Source organism: Nycticebus coucang, chromosome 13 (assembly GCF_027406575.1).
Source record: "Nycticebus coucang isolate mNycCou1 chromosome 13, mNycCou1.pri, whole genome shotgun sequence".
In the NCBI taxonomy this organism is placed as follows: domain Eukaryota; kingdom Metazoa; phylum Chordata; class Mammalia; order Primates; family Lorisidae; genus Nycticebus; species Nycticebus coucang.
In genome coordinates, this window is record NC_069792.1 from 57,431,895 (window position 1) to 57,448,566 (window position 16,672).

Genomic DNA, 16,672 nt, shown 5'->3' on the forward strand with positions numbered 1-16,672 from the left:
TTCATATTTCGAAATAATAAAGCAAAGTTCTCACTCAGGCTTTAAGACTAGGCTGTTTTAAGACTGGGCTGGGGGGCAAAAACAGACAAATTGCAATAATCTGGGCTAGAGATAATGGTGACTGGGAATAATGGAGGTGATGAGAAGAGGTTAGAATCTGCTACCTTTTTATGTGCCAACAGAATTTGCTAACAGTGGATCCATGGATGATGCTATTCAAGACCAAATAATCCAGACTCTGCATGTTATTGTCTACTTGGGCTCTGCCTTCAGTATGGGTGAGGTTACAGTTTTTTTTCCTGAAAAAACTTTATGTTCCCAACATCAGTCCTTGTGGAAAGATGCTAATTCTGAGGAAGGGAGAGAGGTAGCCTTGGACCAAGGCCAGGGTGTCAGTGGGGCTTGGTAGAGAGATGATGGGGATATTCCTGGCCATGTCGAGTTGTTGGTAGTGGTGGTGGGGAGGCTGAGTGAGTTAGCCCTGACCTGGAGGTGGATCAGGACCTAGACAGGGCCTGGCTGGTGAGGGAATAGGGGTTTGTCCTGCGGGTTTTCAGAGAAGCTTGTTCTGATTGTAGTCACAGATCATCTGCTTGTTGTACATTTGTTCCTTTATAAAGTAGACAGATAGGCCCTTGACAGTGGATACTGGTCCCATGGTTCAGGGCAACACTAGTGGATCCTAGAATGAGCATCAGGACCCAAGCATGGCTTTGAGGCTTGGGTGGTCCAGGACCTCTCTGCAGTGAGCAGGAGCAGGGAAGGGGAGCCATAGACACCATGTGGCAGCATAAGTCTGTATCTGCTTCCTTCCAGTACACACACACTAGGATCCCCTGGAATGTGTGAGGGGCTGGTATTCCCTGAGAGTGGGAGGAGGCAGAGGCAGGGAAAGACTGTCCTAGGTGACTCATTGTCATGCTATTTTTGACTCCAGGCTCCTGTTCCCTGGGAAATGTGCTTTCTTGGAGTTGGCTGAGTCCCAGTCTCTCTCCAGACTAGCTTTCTCTCCTGATAGCCACATCTGCTGGGTATCTTGCACCTCACACCCAAACCGATTCTTCTCTGCAAACCTTCTCTCCCTCCTGTTTGTATCTAGAGTAACACCACCAGCTAGCCAGTGGCCCACCTGGAACTCTGGCTGAAACTTGACTTCTTCTTTCATCTGTCACATGCCCTACATGCCAGCCCCTCACCATCTCCTGGCTCCCTCTCCTGTTTTACATCCTTGCTGCCCTGGCCAGAGTTCTGGCTGACTGCTCACAGGGGAACATCCTTATAGATACTTTGCTCCTATTGTGGCCCTCCCACTCTCCCCAGTAGCCCAGGGTGCTATCACTCTCCTGCCCACCATTCATCAGTGGCCCCCATCATCTCTAGGAAATGAGGAAAGCAAGGGCCTTGTCAGTGTGGCCCAGGCTACCTGTCCAGCCTCTGGCCACTCTGCAGCATGTGGCAGCAATTCCAATGATGGTTCCTGAACCCTGCTGGGGTGGGGTGGGTGTGGGACACATTTCCAGAGTCCCTATTTCTATAGACTAGGGGGAGTTTCAGACTCCCAGAGGTGATTGTATAGAAGAGACAGCTTCTCTCTGTTCTCCTGGGATGGGAGGTGGCTCTTTGGTGACCCGAGAGGAGTCACTCCTTCTAAGTAACTTCTTAAATCCTAGTAAATGTGGAATGTAAAGGTCTCAGCAAAATAACTAAGAAAATGCTATGAAAGCTATGTTAACTAGTGTGATGAAAATGTGTCAAACGATCTATGAACCAAGTGTATGGTGCCCCATGATCATATTAATGTACACAGCTATGATTTAATAATAATAAAAAAAAACTAACTTCTTAGGTGCCTAGCTGGGCATCGTCCCCTTTTGGAATTTAGGTCTGTTTTTCCAACATTCATGGATTGGTTGGGCTCTGCTTTGGGAAGGAAGAGTCCACAGTTTCGGGGGAAAGAGTTCAATTTATGAGGCACCCATTAGGAAACCCACTTCTTCCAAAGTGCTATTTATTATCCCCCTAAAGCACTAGCAAACCAGGCACTTTCAAATCTCTGTCTCAGCCTGGGCTCTTACCTCTCTGAAACATCCTGTCTTCGTCCTCAGCACAGATTTCTCCCTTGGGTATCTGCTGCAGCGGCCCCTCCCCGCCTGCCCTTTCCCGCTGGCTGACTGCAGGCTCCTTCCCAGGCTCCCAGCACACTCCGCGCCTTCTTCTGTTGTCACAGGTCCTCACATGCTGCAATGTCTGTACGTTTAGGGTAGAGGTGTTTTCTTGGTGGGGGAGGCGACCTTTTCATCACTGTGGGCCTGTGCCTTGCACAAGGTCTGGCACACAGTATTTTGGTAAATGTCTGCTGAAGAATTCAGTTTAGTATAGTCTATTCAGATATATTATGTTCTAGGCACTGTGCATTGGGACACGGGAGTGAATAAGTTATAATGGGGAGCCCTGGGGGTGTACGGTCTAGTGGGAAAGGCACACTTGCGATTCGATCATTACCAAGTAATATGGTAAGCCCTATGCTAAATCCATGTGGGATGCTGCCCTTGTGTGGTTAAGAAGCATTGGTTTTAAGGCCAGGCACGGTGGCTTACCCCTGTAATCCTAGTACTCTGAGAGGCTGAGACAGGCAGATTACTTGATCTTAGTGGTTCGAGATCAGCCTGAGCAAGAGCTCAGCTCTAAATCCCAGCTCTTTAGAGACCTCATCTCTAAAAATAACCAGGTGTTGTGGTGGGCACCTGTAGTTCCAGCTACTCAGGAGGCTGAGGCAAGAGTATTGCTTGTAGCTAAGAGTTTGAGGTTGCTGTGAGCTGTGATGCCACGCCACTCTCTGGAGGGTACAAAATAAAAGTCTGTCTCAAAAAAAAAGAATTGGATCTGGAGTTAGGGCCCCAGGTGTAAATTCCAGCTCCGTAACTCACTGGCAATCATTTTCATAGCTGTGAAATGGGAATGATAGTACCCGTCTTGCCAGTTTAGGATTAAATGAGTATGGAAATGTATCCTGTATCGTTACTGGGCACATAATATATGCCTAAGTAATATTTGCAGAATTGAATGACTCATTTTGTGGAAATACAGAGCTTGGAGCCTTGAATTGTCTGATGTGGGGTCAGGGGGCTGCTAGGCAGATGTCACAGATGAGTGACATTGGCACTGGATTCAGAGAAAGTTGGAAATTTCTAGAGTGAGGTCTTGGAGACAAGCTTCCTGGGGCCTGGGTCTGGGGGCTGTAGCTTACCGAAGCTGCAGGCAAGGCAGCTTCCAAAAAGCATCCACAGCAGTGTGAGATCGATGGTAGCCCGTCCCTGACCCAGAAGCTGCCATGTCACACTAAGGCCTAAAGGGCTCTGTTTTGTCCAAAGGGAGCTTTTGGACAAGCCTGGGAATGACCTCTGCTGGTGCCCAGCGCTGCTTCTCACAGCAGCTTGGAGCCCTGCCTGGCCTCCTTGGTCTCCTGTCCCTGCAGAAAGGCCCCAAGGAGCCTCAGCCCATATTCCAAAAGTGAGTTCCAGCTTGGGTTTAGAATAGGGATGTGTTTGCTCCAGAGCAAGAAGCGGTGATCTTGCCTCACAGTGTAGGTGTAGGGGCCAAGCAAGCCTGCTGAATGAAATCCCAGCTCTTTTAGTTTTTGATCATGGGCAAGGTATCTGACCTCTTCAAGCCCAGTTCCTTCATCTGTCAAATCGGGGTAATAAGGCTCACCTCCCAGGGTTGAAACCAGAATTAATAATAAGGGAACATGTGTTTCCTTTTCACTGTGAATATATTCATACTTGGCATTCATCATTCACAGTAGCTGTGTGGGATGGTTGAGGAAGTGACCTGGAGATGCTCTCCTGTGATGTAATTAATAGGAGTCCTACAGATTTGATGTTCTCAAACTTTCATGGACAAATCACCCAGGGATCTGAGATGTAGATCCTGACCCAGTCGGCCTGGGTAGAACCTACGAGTCTGCATGTCCCTCCCCTCTGCTCCGCTCCACCCACCTCCACCAGGGCTCAGGCAATTCTCTCCTCATTGGCCTGGCTGCCTCCAGTACCCCTCATCTCCACATGTGCCAATCATAATCACTGGACAACCCCCTCTGGAAGTACAGGAGCACATAGCTGAAGTGCATAGGCCTGCAGGAGCTGCTGCTTCTGCCAGGGGTGGGGGTGGTTGGATGGGAAGGGGAGGAGGGGTCGGCCTTTTATCTAGCAAAACACCTCAGATGCTGCTTGGAGTGTGGGAGATGAGGCTCTTAGGGCTTATTTATTTATTTATTTATTTAGAGACAGAGCCTCAAGCTGTTGCCCTGTCATCACCCTGGGTAGAGTGCCCTCACATCACCGCTCACAGCAACCTCCAACTCCTGGGCTCAAGTGATTCTCCTGCCTTCGCCTCCCAAGTAGCTGGGACTACAGGCGCCTGCCACAACGCCTGGCTATTTTTTGGTTGTAGTTGTCATTGTTGTTTGGCAGGTCCGGGCTGGATTCGAACCCTCCAGCTCAGGTGTATGTGGCTGGCGCCTTAGCTGCTTGAGCCACAGGCGCCAAGCCATTAGGGCTTATCGTTAAGGAGACCTCAAAGGCTTAGAAAGAAATGTAGCAATTTCAAGATATGACCTATGTATGGTGGATAGCTGCTTTTAGGCTCTTTGCTGTGACTCAGTTTCTCTGTTAAGAAAAGGCTGGGATTGACAGGGAGAAGCACTTGCTCTGGGTGAGAGGTTGAGATACAGGGCCTACAGCCACCCTGTCCCTCTCCATCCCTTTAGCCCTGTTCAGCTCCTGTCGGGTGGGAGATGAGAAAGAAGGGTCTAGTTCAGCCTTTCAGAAGCAATGGTCACATTTAGACAGATTAAGTCCTGCTTTATAGAGCTTGTAGTCATTTCCATTATGTGCTTCAAGACACGCTGGAGAAAAGAGGCAAACGGGCAGATGGATGCTGAGGAATAGGAGCATGTCCTATCCTCGGCATGCTTTGCCGGCATCTGGATCCCACATGGGCCTCCCCACTGTTTTCTGCTAGTCACAGCTTCAGTGGGCATGCAGCACCGGGCTGGCCTTGCATAATTCTAATGTGAAGAAAGAGAAAATTGAGATTTTCGGAGCTGTGCCCCGAGAGAGCTCTGAGTTGTAGCTGGAGATTGTACCCACTAGGGTTGGAGTGGTTGATCTCTAAGGTCAGAGTCTAAGAACAGATCTGGAAGAGCATAATTTTCTAGCTGAAGAACAAAAAAATGCAGACGGTAGTTACTGTACATAAACTACATTCAAGAGGACACTGGGGCCCTGGAAGGCTTTATCCACTATTTTGGTCTTGTATAAAGGAGATGATTGGCATCAGCCTGGCTGGTTTGTTAGCTAAACACAGATGTGTGCTTGCAGCTGTAGTTACACTTGTCAGGCTGTCATGAGGAAATTGTATATTGTGCATTAATAAGCAACTGATTAAACAGAGGAAGCTGACTGTTCACCGGTGGTGGCTGTGATCCCACTTTGACAGAACAGACCTAAGACAAAGGCAATACTTTCTAACATTCAAGGACCCAGAGTTGATCTATAACAAATTATTTTACAACTCTGGTCGCTCTGTGGAATTAAAAAAATAATACTTTCATGATCTTCTTTTTGCATTTATTTATTCTCTTGTTCCAGAAAGTAATAGAGGCTACTTTTTATTAAAAACACATATACAGTCTCGGCACCTGTAGCTCATGCGGCTAAGGTTCCAGCCACATACACCTGAGCTGGCAGGTTTGAATCCAGCCCAGGCCTGCCAAATGATGATGGCTGCAAACAAACAAACAAACAAACAAAAATAGCCAGGTATTGTGGCGGGCGCCTGTAGTCCCAGCTACTTGGGAGGTAGAGGCAGGAGAATCGCTTGAGCCCAGGAGCTGGAGGTTGCTGTGAGCGGTGATGCCAGGGCACTCTACCCAGGGCGACAGCTTGAGGCTCTGTCTCAAAAACAAACAAACAAACAAACAAACACATATACAAACTGGGTAGCTTGCATATAAGTCAAAAAGACATCAGAAACCATGGAGAAGTGGGGAGAAAATACTGGGCATTAAATGCAATTCTGACCCTCTCTTGGCTTAACTCTTCCACCTTCCCGTATATGTGACCCTGCTGAAGTTGCACTTCCCATGGCTTCCCTCAAAGAGATTAGAAAAAATTTCCGAAGGAGTTCAAAGTTTGAGTCTGGATCAGTATTCGGCAGCTTTCTGGCCCAAAGATAGAACATAGACCTTCATTGCTCTGTGGTCCTGCTCTGCTGCTCTCTCCCTGCCCATGACGGTCACTGTTCACTGCACACATTTGTGCCTTACTCCAGGCCCTGTGAAAACCCTTGTCCTGACCTCAGCTCTCAGGGTGGATGTCCAGTGGTGAGGTGGCCTCTGTGAGTAAAGTGCAATGGGCAAAGAGGCTGGATGCTGTGCCTGAGCCCATGTCCTGAGAAGAGGCCCATGGCTGGTGCCCACATCTGTACTGTGTCACTGGCCCCCAGGAGGAAACATGTACCCTGCTTTCCCCCGGGGACTGGGATGGGTGGTGAGCAGAGCAGGGAAAAGACAAGCAAGAGAGAGAGGAGGCTGAGGTGTGACAGGGCCTGGAAGGCCATGATGAAAATACAGGGGCTCCATTTGTGTTTAAAGCAGGGACTTGACTTGGTCAAATGTGATCCTCTCACTCACACAACACTGGGCTCTCAGCTACAGTGCTGAGGGACAGGCCTGGACACTTAGCCCACCAGGAACTCCATTCCATGTGAAGCTCAGCAGTGAAATCTGGCTTGGGTTAAAGGTGGTAGGCTCGTTTTGTGGGCCCTGTGCCTACCAGGGCTGCCCACCTCACCTGTGTCATTTCACCTGGTCTCTATCGTGTCCCAGTGCCTGAGTTATATTACATTACAGCTCTTTTAAGTTTCTTGAAATTACTTCCTTCTCTCCTGGTTCTGGGTCTCTCTATGACAGTTGGAATCCTGACCTTCTCTATAAGTATAAACCAAACACCGTCAGCTGGGAGATGCCTGCCTTCCTTAGAGAACACTTCCAGTGCCACGCCCTGGAGCAGGCCCCCCATGGTACCTTGCGTATCTCCTTTTGAAACAGTCACCTCATTTGTAATTACATAGGTAGGGTGGACAGTCAGTATTTTTGTGGCCTGGCAGCCCCCCTACTGTGCATGCCTACTGTACTCTGGTTTGATTTTGGGAGTACCATCCTTCCACTACTTTTCAGCCTATGTGCTTTGGGTACAGTTGGCGCAGTCCCTGGGCTCCAAGAGTGAAGACTATGGCCTAGATGAGGCCAATCAGTGAGTTCAGATTGGTTGAGAAATGGACCAGTGATCTAAATAAACCAATTGGGGCTAAGGACACTCGATCCCTGGATTTTTGTTTGAGTTTTTGTGATCACCAACTCATTCACTTGCCCTGGTCCAAGGTGATGATGAGTCTGAAGATGTCTGGGCTACTATGCCCAAGGATTGAATCAGCCCAGATGGTTCAGAGCCAAGAGAGGGCTCCTAGTGATGTCATTTACCATCTAAATCAAGCTGTTCCTAAAGCTAAATCTATTCTGCACATTTCATCTATGGGAGTCAATAAATTCCCTTTTTGAACACAGATGTGCTTATGCTGGATTTGCTGTCAATTGCCAGTGAATAGTCTCCCTGGCCTGCATTGTCTTCCTTCTGCCTCGATGTAGGCACTGTATCTGTGTCTCTGGGGACAGGCTCAGGACTTGGTGCACAGGAATGTTCCATAAAGGAAGGAACACACGAAGAGAGGGGTCTCAGGGCTTCATCCACTCTGCCACTTCTCCCTTTCAGACCTGGAAGTGAGGCCACAGGTTTTGGTTCTTTCTGGGTGATGATCTTTTTACAGAGTCCTGTTGGAACCAATTTCTTTAGCACAAGGAACTTCAGCCACTTATATATGTCATGACAAAGGGGCCCTAGGAAAGACTTGCTGCTCAACGAAATTTCAGAGAGACTGAAGTTCTGTTAGTAAGATTCCTTTGGCTTATAGTTCTGAGAACTCTTAAGACTTGTCTGTAAATATGTGTCTGTATTTGCTTATACGAGTATAAACTTTGAAAAGACAAGAAACTAATAAAAATGGTTACTTGCAGAGAGCTGGGATGTGAACTGGGCCAATGGAGGGCAGGCAGGCACAAGAATGACAATTTTTATATTATTTGAACTTCTGAACCATACAAATGTATTGCCTTTTCAAGAACCCCTGGGAGCAATTATCAGCTCTTCCCAGCTGCAGGGGGAAGGGGGGCTGGAATCTCATTATCAGCTTGCTTTTAAACTGGGGAAGCTGGTTTTGGTGGGGGAGGTCCTGGATGAACTTGATAACTTCTGAGACGTTTCTTATTTAAAAAAAAAAGTTCCTTATACTGTGTCTGTAGGTATATCCCTTCTGTGCTCTGAGACTGTTGACTCATCTGTAAAATGAAGGGGCTGGATTATGTAGTCTATTGTTATCTAGTCTACTGTGCCTTCTATGTGTGGTGCTCTCATTGAGATGCTGAGGATGCCATCTTATTCTGAAACCAAAAGCCTCACCCCTGTTCAGAAAAGATGCAAGTTATAACCAGGGAACACAACATCTACCTTCCTGATCTGCCAAGCTTAAGCACTGAAGAGAGCTTCAGAGTCAAAAAAGAAGACATACAAAATGGCCAACAAGTACATGAAAAAATACTCAACATCACTGATCACCAGAATTCAATAGTACATGGAAAAGATAATACATTAAAACCCACTGTTTCATCTTACCCCAGTCAGAACAGACATCATTAAAAAGACCAAAAGAGGGCGGTGCCTGTGGCTCAGCGAGTAGGGCGCCGGCCCCATATACCGAGGGTGGCGGGTTCAAACCCAGCCCCGGCTGAACTGCAACCAAAAAATAACTGGGCGTTGTGGCAGGTGCCTGTAGTCCCAGCTGCTCGGGAGGCTGAGGCAGGAGAATTGCGGAGGCCCAGGAGCTGGAGGTTGCTGTGAGTCCTATGATGTGATGGCACTCTACCAAGGGTGGTAAAAAAAAAAAAAAAAGACCAAAAGAGATGCTGGCAAGCATGCAGAGAAAAGGGAACTCTTACACACTGTTGGTGAGAAACTAGTATAGTCACTATATAAACTAGTATTGTCACTATGGAAAATAGTATGGAGATTTCTCAAAAAACTTAAAATAAAAATTACCGTTTGAAATTTAGCCATCTGTCTACTGGGAAAGGAAAAGAAATCAATATATCCACAGGAAATCTGCACTTATATGTTTACTGCACAACTATTCACAATAGCAAAAATATGAAATCGGCCTAAATGTCCACCAATGGATGATTGGTTAAAGAAAATGTGATGTACATACATAATGGACTACTATTTAGCTATAAAAAAGAATGAAATATTGTCATTTGCAGCAACATGGATGGAGCTAGAAGTCATTATCTTAAGTAGGATGAGCAAGGCACAACAAGACGAACATCATGTCCTCAGTTATGTATAGAAGCTAAAAAACTTGATTACATGGAAGTAGAGGGTGAAAAGACTAGAAAAGGTAAGTGGTGGATGAAGGAGGATGAAAAGAAGTAGGTTAAAGGGTACAAACATTCAGTAATAGAAGGAATAAACTCAATGTTTGACAGCAGAGTACTTAACAAAATGCATCGTACTTAGGTGATGGACTTGATTACTACACATTATATCCATGTAACAAAATTTCACATGTGCCATAAATTTGTACAAAAGAAGAGAAAGAAATGCAGAATCTCTGCCCAGAAAAACCACTTTTAATAATTTGTTTCTAGGATATATTAGCAAATATGCTGAAACAGAAATCTCCATAAACAAAAAAATGGTTAAAGAAATCATGGAATATTCATACCACGAATACCATGAAGTCATTATAAGAAGTGAGATAAATATATGTATATGGGCAGGACCCATTTTTTTTTTTTTTTTTGTGGTTTTTGGCCAGGGCTTAGGTTTGAACCCGCCACCTCTGGCATATGGGACCGGCGCTCTACTCCTTGAGCCACAGGCACCGCCCAAGGGCAGGACCCATTTTTGTAAAGGAAAAATTTCAGTAAATCTATCATCTACACATCCCAAAATCCAAAAGGACGAACAGCAAATGAACAACATTTATCTCTTGGGATAGTGGAGGAATTTCTGCTTTTTAATATATTTTAATGAAGTAAAGAATATAAAATTTATTTTCTTTTTTGTTTTTCTATCCATTTAAAAAAAAAACAACCCTTAAATCCTCCCCAAATCATTGTACTTCTGGGAATATTTGTGCTGAATAATTATGTTCAAAGGTCATGAAGATACGGTTTCCCCGTCTCAAAAAGCCTGTCAGCATAAATCTCCTTGCCCTTGAAATTTCCTCTCAGCATTGCCAAGGCCATCACTTTTATTTCCAACCTTTTGTTGTAGGGCAGAAATCATTCTATTGCTCCTCTGTAACTTTAGATCTAATTAGATCTCTTGAATTGAGTAAGGAATAGATTTTTCAAGTCAATCACTTAAAATTTTCCAATTTTCTACCCAAGGTAGGGCCACAAACTCAAGATGACAAGTGCTTCTGTGAAGAAAGTGTTGCTAACCTTCCCTGGAAAGATGTAAGTGTTTAGTGTCTATCTTTTTCTCCTAAAAAACTTTCAAGATAAGTGGTTTAAACCAGGAAGGACTTCTATTTTCAGCCAGAGAAAAACATTGAATTTCACCATAATGGAATATTGTTAACAACAGAAGGCAGATTTTGATAAAAAATGGAATGGAAGTTCTAGAAAGGTGTTCTGGATGCTTTTCCAAAGGGGGGGAAAAATGAGATAAGTCCTTAGTGCAGGTCTGCCCTCTATAGGCTAGACTCTCAATTTATTATTTCACGAAGTCTGTAGGGCTGTGAACAGTGGCTTTTTTTATGGTCCTGAGTGTTTGGAGCCAAATTTGTCCCTTTCTTCTTCACCATAACTGTACCTCTGTAAAGGCTGCTTGAGGACCCCTCTCCTTTGCTGGGCCTCTCAGGCCTCAGGATTAGCCGGAGTTGAGCTTAGAATGAAATTTGATTACTCAACAGCTCACTCAAAATTACAGTAAGAATTGTAGACCATAAAAAGGGAAGTTTAAGTGATGTGCTTTCCTTTTTCCCTATCTGGGAGCACTGTATGTTTCTAGCACAAGCTCGGACACATAGGTTAACAGTTTCCACTTTGGTCACATTATAATCACTGATGAGCTGCAGGGGAGTGTTCAGTGTTGAATTTCACAAGGTTGTCAAATAGCCTACCTAGATGTACAAGCCCTGTGTATAGATGCTGATGTTGGGAACTGACCATAAAGACCAATCCCTTAGGAAATGACTCATGCTTTACCATCCCTACTCCTGTCTGGTGACTAGAGCCTCTGGGCCCTGTTGCCACACCCGGCACAATGCAGGCCTTCAGATGAAATGCTCTGATGCTTTGAAGCCTTTCCTTAAATGGGCATTTTGGGTGTCCTGCTGTAAGATGAAGCTTGTTGGGGGTAAAATACATTTAAAGGAAAATAGGAAAAATGTTAAAGGAAGAAAGCTATCTAGAATCATGGCAGGAAGGAATATACCCTAAGGAATACACCTTAGGGTATACCTTTTTACATTGTACAGAGATTCCAACAAGTAATTAACATTTATTAAGCAACTACTATGTGCCAGGTCCTTGCTACACACTTGTCCTGGATTATTCCACCCATGTCCTCCTAGCATCACTCTCTGCAATATAAGCACTCTCGTCATTACTGCTGTACAGGTGGGGAGAAGAGGCGCCAGGAGGACAAGTGGTATATAGCACACCGCATGCCCTGTGCGTTGCAGAGCTAGGGTTCAAATCCAGGCAGTTTTGTCCCAGGCCTGTGCTCCGAACCTTACCCAATACAGCAGCTTATTTAGGGTGGGGCTCTGCTCATCACCAAGGGCAAAGGCTGGAGGTGGCCTGGAGCCCCTTTGCTGAGGACAAGGTGCAGAGCATCATGGTACATGTGCTGTCTATGCCTTTAGTGGTGGGGTCCTAAGTCTTATAAATCCTTCCCTTCTCACTCCCTCCACTTATCACTGAAATTGGGATACTTCATAATAAATCTGTGTTGGTAACAAATTAAATACCTAAAAGTCTTCCAAAAAAGCTGAGTGAACCAAGTGGTCTTTAGTGCATGGTCTGCTGCAGAGAGAACCAAGCCAGAAGGACTTGCTGGGTCCTTCCAGCATCAGACACTGAGGCAGAAGATATTTGTGACAGGATTTGCCTCACTGCACTGAGGAAAATCTTGTTTAATTACCCACTCATCAAGAAAAACATAAAAATAAAGCATTATATTCTTTAAGAGCAAGTCTTTACAATTTTCTCTACATAATTTGAATGTCAATTTGAAAAAAAATCTTGGAATGTAAGAACTTACACTGGCTTTCAAGTTATTATTTTTATTTGGAGACAGAGTCTTACTTTGTCACCCTGGGTAGAGTGCTGTGGCATCACAGCTCACAGCAACCTCAAACGGTTGGGCTCAAGCAATTCTCTTGCCTCAGCCTCCTGAGTAGCTGGAACTACAGGGGCCTGCCACAACCCCTGGTCATTTTTAGAGATGGGGTCTCACTCTTGCTGAGGCTGCTTGGCTTTTAAGTTATTTAAAGTTTCTCTGGCTTGACGCCTGTGGCTCAAGCGGCTAAGGCATCAGCCACATACACCTGAGCTGGTGGGTTTGAATCCAGCCCGGGCCTGCCAAACAACAATGACAGCTGCTAGGCGTTGTGGCGGGTGCCTGTAGTCCCAGCTACTTGGGAGGCGGAGGCAGGAGAATCGCTTGAGCCCAGGAGTTGGAGGTTGCTGTGAGCTGCGATGTCACAGTACTCTACCCAGGGTGACAGCTTGAGGCTCTGTCTCAAAAAAAAAAAAAGGTATCTCCATTGATTTAAAATTATTCTCCATCCACTGTCTAGAGTCCTCTTTTTGGTCTAAGACTGCTAGTAAGTGCTGCTCTTTGCAATGGGAGACAGTGCCAGTGACTCACTTTCTAGAGGCCACATGATCTGAGAGGATTTTTCCTAGTGGGGAAAAAATTTGCAATGCCCACCTTTGAAGGCTGCTATTCTTTTCTGTGTAAGGTGAATGGGTCATTATGGTACACAAACCTTGATCTTGGCATTTATACCATGCAGGTAGAAATATAATGCAGGTGGACATTCAAGAGGACTTGTGCAGAAACACTCCCCCAAAGCTCCCTCCCTCTCAGCACCCCTATAGAGGTGTGGGGGGTTGGAATGTTTGCCAGAATAGACAGAAAAATAGTTTGGGGACACCTGAGTAAAATTCAGCAGCTCAGTGGAGACAGGATATCAGGAGAGTTAAAAGAGGATTAAAAATTACCCTTGAGCTGAGATACTCTAGCCTTAGCCTGTAACCATAATCGGTCTTCTCTCATCCCCTGGTTCTATAATTTAGTGCATCCACCCTGATGACATTTTTCATAATCAAAAGACCACCATGAGACTACTAACTCTTTACTTCTTCATTCTATAAATACATGCCCTAAAATCTTAAATAAAAACCTCCTGAGATTTTGACTGGGGCAGCACCTGTCTGCCTCACTAGAGGCTGATAGGTGTCCTCTCTCCCAGTTGCTGCAGGTTTTTTTCACAGAAACTGCGTGTGTGAATTTCTCCCACCATTTCTTCCTTGTCTCCTGACTGGGAGGTGGGAAAAGTCTCCGCTTGGGGAATTCTCAGTCTGCTGGGTTGTGGCTCCCTCCTGTGCCACAACAATATCACACCCTTCTAGGGGACCAAGAGAAACACTGATTAACAATGCACACTGAACCCTAAATGAAATAATTATTTTAGAATGATTACATCAGGAAAAGATTCTTGAAAGTTTAATGCTAAAAGGGACACTAAGAGTTCTTAGAACAGAAACATGTATTTTTTTATAGTCGAGGGTATGAATGGTTTTACTGCTGGTAGTGTGCAAATTGCACACTAGAATAACAGGGTGGGGGGAGTTTAAAAAGTGCTTGGGCCTCACTGCAGACAAATGAATCAGACTTTTGGAGGCTGTGGCCTGGCTATAGGCACTTTTTAAGGCTCTCCAGTTGGCTCCATCTGAAGCCAGGATGGAGAACCACTAATGCAGACAAGAACCCAGGCCCCAATCCTGTCCCAGGCCAGTCTCATTCCCCACCGGAGTGCAGGGCAGATTTGACTAAGTGGATGAGGGAACTCTTCCCTGCTGTGCCCAAGCTGCCCCATGAGCACTGGATGACAACCTGAAACCTAGCTGCACACTCTGTATTATTGTGTCTTTTAAACAAAATCATATAAAATATCTGAAAACATTATTCTGGTAAAACTGGGAATGTATATTATCACAGTCCAGTGTATTTATCAGTCCAACTGGGCTCTCTGGAGGAACACTAGAGGGAAAGCCCTCTGTTACCCACCTGAGTTTCTGCTCTGGCTCACTGTACTGAAAACTTCTTCCCCTTTATACACATATGTGAAGTTAGATGGATCTAGGTTTGAATTCTACTCTGCTATTTATAACCTGTGTAACTCTGGGCAAGTTTTTTGTGCCTCAGTTTCCTCATCTGTAAATATGCGTGAGAATACTGGTGAAACCATCTGGTTTTGAGCTCTGGTATTGAGCTCCAGCAAAACTGAAGCCTGGGCACATAGTCTTGTCTGACCTTTGTCTGTCTGAATCCCAATCCCCTCAGTCCCCTGAGACTAACTTGTTCTGAGGAACCCTTGAGAAGGAGTTAATCTTTAGGCCTCATGCTCAAGTACTCAGAGTGTCTGTAAATGACTTTCTTTTTTTTTTTTTTTTTTTTTGTAGAGACAGAGTCTCACTGTACCGCCCTCGGGTAGAGTGCCGTGGCGTCACACGGCTCACAGCAACCTCTAACTCTTGGGCTTACGCGATTCTCTTGCCTCAGCCTCCCGAGCAGCTGGGACTACAGGCGCCCGCCACAACGCCCGGCTATTTTTTTGTTGCAGTTTGGCCGGGGCTGGGTTTGAACCCACCACCCTCGGCATATGGGGCTGGCGCCCTACTCACTGAGCCACAGGCGCCACCCGTAAATGACTTTCTGAAGACAATGACTTCAGTGAATTTTTTCTGGGTACTCTGTGCTCTAGCCAGAGATGAACTTTGCAGTATCCTAACAATTTAGATTTCATTTAAATAAAATCTATTCAAAACTAAGAGCAATGGATGGGAACTGCAGACCTGGGTGTGAAAAAGGAAAATCAGTCCAGCAGCCCAGGTTTCTACCCAGGGCCAGAGTCTAACCCTCCCACACACGGAGGCTACTGGTTTCTGCTAGAGATCACTTTCAGTTAGATCCTTGAAGTGAGTCAATCCCCCCTGAGCTCTCATCCCAATACCTCCCTATTCCTCCCCATCTCTTGCCATCCCTTGCCTCTCCCACTCTGGCTTTCTGACTCCGTTCACCATGCCTTTTGGAATGCCTGTTTCATGGTATATAAACTCCTCATGCTCTCACCCTTCCAGAACATAGCTTTCTTGGGACTATCTCCCTGAGGTCCTTTCATTTTCACAGTGGGATGGCATTTTTCTCCTCCTGAGTTCAACAAATGAGGCTGTCCTGAATGGTACTACAGAGTACGTGTCATTTGGAAAAAAGTGCTTGTCATTTTCCTCTCAACTGCTCCTTCCAATTGGTTCAGTTTGCATCTCATGGGATTGTCCAGGACAGGTTTAATTCTTAATTCAGTCTTACTTATCTCTCTAGTGCAGTCTCAGATCTTACCAATCCTGCATTCACTGTGAAAATGAAGCCCAATCAATTTACTTCTAGTTCCTCAAACACATCAAGCCACCTACTTCCTCAGTACATGCTGTTCCTTACTGAATCCCTCTAGCCTTCTTTAAGACAACTTAGGAATCACTTCCTTTGAGGAGGAAGATAGTGCTTCTCTCCCACCCCGATTTAAACGTCTGTCTTCTGTAAGGACCCATTTATTTCTCTGAGAGCACCTGCCGCCCATCTCAGAAGTAAGCTTCTTTCCTTCATTGACTGACAAGAGGACACAGATGATGTCTTCCTGAAACCAACGTCTCTCTGTCCCCAGCTTGTGGGCTTGTCCCCACGACACGTAGCACATTTCCCAATGTGTGCAGAGCACGACATCACGGAGACCCAAATATTTTTAGAGGAACAGTATTTGTGCTATTTCAAGCTAGAAGAAAACTTATATGTTATTAAATCCAACTCTCATTTTCCAGATGAGTCCAAAGACACTCTGTTTTACTCACAGTGTCCCAGAAGCAAATTGCCCCAGTTTCCTCCTTATCACTGGGAGAGTTTAAAGAGCTTAAAATCTCATCTCTAAGATGAATATAATAAGCACAGGTATTATATCTGAAATGGAAAGGTTGAAAGCAGATGGAAGGAGGAGAAATTTCATTTGTAGGCTGGGGTCAGGTGTGAGAATGGAGGGTAATCAGGCCACATACAACAGTTCCCAACTTTCTGGATCTCAGGACCACTTTGTATTCTTATACATGACTGTGAACTTCAAAGAATTTTTTTTTGTGTGTGTTTTTATCTATTGATATTTACTATACTAGAAATTAAAACTAAGAACAAGCATAAAATATATAATA

The 16,672-nt window shown here is 45.3% G+C and overlaps 1 long non-coding RNA gene across 1 annotated transcript in view; it reads left to right on the top strand.

Moving 5' to 3' along the window:
* LOC128563858 (uncharacterized) overlaps positions 1-16,672 on the top strand; it is an 89,068-nt gene that overhangs the window by 13,993 nt on the left and 58,403 nt on the right. The window contains exon 4 of the long non-coding RNA XR_008373910.1: positions 183-278. This is a non-coding gene — a long non-coding RNA (uncharacterized LOC128563858). The remainder of the gene's footprint in view (positions 1-182; positions 279-16,672) is intronic.